Source organism: Theropithecus gelada, chromosome 3, assembly GCF_003255815.1.
Source record: "Theropithecus gelada isolate Dixy chromosome 3, Tgel_1.0, whole genome shotgun sequence".
In the NCBI taxonomy this organism is placed as follows: Eukaryota; Metazoa; Chordata; class Mammalia; order Primates; family Cercopithecidae; genus Theropithecus; species Theropithecus gelada.
The window spans coordinates 174064560-174067560 of NC_037670.1; the positions used below are offsets into that span (position 1 = coordinate 174064560).

At 47.1% G+C, this 3001-nt stretch overlaps 1 non-coding gene across 1 annotated transcript; it reads right to left on the reverse strand.

The window, feature by feature from the left end:
* Nucleotides 1-2564: 2564 nt before the first annotated feature.
* Nucleotides 2565-2636, reverse strand: TRNAC-GCA. The gene has a single exon. It is a non-coding gene; the product is annotated as a tRNA-Cys (tRNA).
* Between the last annotated feature and the right edge of the window lie 365 nt (nucleotides 2637-3001).

Here is a 3001-nt window from a genome sequence, read left to right on the forward strand (position 1 = left end):
ATAAAAAATTCAGACTCATTTAAAATTATACTCTTTCTACTTTATAAAATACTCCAAGAATCCACATCCACACATGGTCTTGAGGTTTTTGCTGACAGACATTAGCCAGTTGGGAATGATTCTGGTGTGTGAGTCTTTGTCTCTCAGCAACTGGTGCCCAGGCTCAGCTGAGATCTTACTCTCATCGTAGGTCAAGGGACGGTGAGGGGTGGGGAAACCCATCTCTTGCAGTGAAAACCCTGCCGTCTGGGCTGGTCGGCTTTCAGGCAGGAACAAGGGGGCAGGCTTGGAGAGTAGGTAGACTTGGTGATTTGGGATAAATCGAGTTTTCCAAATGCTTCCATAAATCCACCTTACAATTCCTGAAGTTCCACTCTCTTCATCACTGACCTATTTTCAGCTGGGAGACTGGGGGAAGCTGCCAAGTCCATGGACATCAAAGGTTGGCACCCACAGGGATCAGCCCTGGCTCTCATGTTCAGTTGTTTCGCTTATTCGGGGGCAGGAGATCAGAGAGTTTTGTGATACAGACAGAAAAAGGCCTGTGTTTCAGTCCACGTGGAACAGATCACACAGGGTGACACGTGAGCTGACTATTTGCTTTGTTTAAACTGGTGGGACCAGCCATCCTGCCCAAAGACCACTTATACTTTGAGAAATACAAATTGGTCCTGAGGGAACTGCAGGCAAAAATTACTCAACTTTTCTACAGTCTGATATGGGCTTCTGGATTTCTAACCCCCAAATCAAGCTACCAACGTTTTCATTACCTTCAAGTTTAATGAGGCCAGATTCCCAATTCACGTTCCCTTCATTTCCCTGAAATCACTTTTTATACATCCCTGGTACCAGCCAGGGCACTGTGATTAAAGAAGAGGCCATCGAAGGTGAGTGGAGACAGAGGGAAATCACTGACAGGATGGCAAGAAGTTCACGCACTTCAGAGAAGCCTGCAGAGCCAGGCTTATCAAGTAAGCAGGACCTCAGCCGCCACTGTCTCCACGATAGCTGCTGGCTGCAGTCTCTGGTCCTATGGCCATTGCCAGAGCTCTGCCATTTCCAGAATGAATTCCAAATTCGCCCTGCCTCTTATGTGCAATTTACTCAACATTCATAGTCTTGTTTAGGGGCATATAGTTGGCCAAACATTAGCCATTACCAATTGTGCTGGTTAATTTTATGTCTTGGCAGGGCACAGTGGCTCATCCCTGTAATTCCAACAGTTTGGAAGGCCGAGGTGTGCAGATTGCTTGAGGCCAGAAGTTTGAGACCGGCCTGAGAACATGGAGAAACTCCATCTCTACAAAAAATACAAAAATTAGCTGGGTGTGGTGGTGCGCACCTGTAGTCCCAGCTACTCCAGAGGCTGGGGTGGGAGGACTTCTTGAGCCCCAGGAGGTGGAGGTTGCAGTGAGCGGAGATCATGCCACTGCACTCCAGCCTGGGTGATAGAGCAAGACCCTGTCTCAAAAAAAAAAAAGAAATTTTTTTTTAAATGTGTCAACTTGGCTGGGCCATGGTTCCCAGATATTTGTCCAAACCAATCTAGATGCTGCTGTGAAAGTATTTTTTAGAGGTGATTAATATTAAATCCATACTTTGAGTAAAGCAGATTATCCTCCAAATTGTGGATGGGCCTCATCCAATCAGATGAAGGACTTATGAAGAAACGTCTGCTGTCCCCTGAGAAGGAATTCTGCCCCCACGCTGTCTTCAGACTCGAGCTACAACCTCAACTCTTTCCTGCAAGTCCAGCCTGCTGCCGTGTCCTGTATTAGACTTGCCAGTCCCCACAATTGCATGATCCAACTCCTTAAAATCTCTATGTATACACACACATGCACACACGCGCACACACACACACACGCATGCACCCTATTGATTCTATTTTCTCTGAAGAACCCTGACTCACACCCCAACATTTCGGGGGAGGAAATATCTGATCTTGTTGTTTTCCCTAACCAGAGACAGGATCTTGTCTTCCACCAAGAGTTACACAATTGTGAATCCCCCAAATGAAATTAAGAGGGTTGAGATATGCAAGGAAAAAAAAAAAGTTCACCCCAGACCTATGAGCACTGACTTAGTCTTCAAGAAATCGGATTTCTCTGGAGCTTCAGGTGTCAGGGGGAGCTTTCCAGTGAAGACCTGACCTGCCTCCTCTCTCTCCTCCTTTGCAGAATGAATCCATGTGTTGAAGAAAAGCTAAGAGTAGAACATCCTATCATGTTCAGTGAGTGAAAAGGAAATAGGGGGCCGGGTGTGGTGGCTCATGCCTGTAATCTCATGACTTTGAGGGGGCGAAGCGGGGGGTGGATCACCTGAGGTCATGAGTTCAAGACCAGCCTGGCCAACGTGGTGAAACTCCATCTCTACTAAAAATACAAAAATTAGCCGAGTATGGTCGCGCACGTCTGTAATCCCAGTGACTCAGGAGGCTGGGGCAGGAGAATTGCTTGAACCCGGGAGGGGAGTTTACAATGAGCCGAGATTGCGTCACTGTACTCCAGCCTGGGCAACAGAGTGAGACTCTATCTCACAAAGAAAAGAAAAGTGAAATAGAGAGGGGGCACCTGGATTTGAACCAGGGACCTCTTGATCTGCAGTCAAATGCTCTACCCCTGAGCTATACCCCCACCTGGTTATTTGCCTCTACTAACCACTATAAACCCATATGGCCACACCCCTGGCTGTCACCATCATGAGATGTATACTTGCTTTGTCACCATGTGCCCCCTTCCTATTTTATACCTACTTGCCTGCCAGCTCTACTTGTAACCAGCATTCTTCCTTCTCTAATTCTATTAAAATCACAGGTTTGCAGACAGAACATCCTTCAGACTCACCTAGAGAAGCAGGACTCAAAGAACTGGTTGCTCAACAGACCCTTTAAAGGTGAGGCTGGGTTGGGCAGAGCTGGGTAAAAGCAAAAGTTCTTGGGCCCCACTTGAGGACTCCTAAGCCAGACTCTCTGGGAAGAGGACTTGGACAACTTATGATT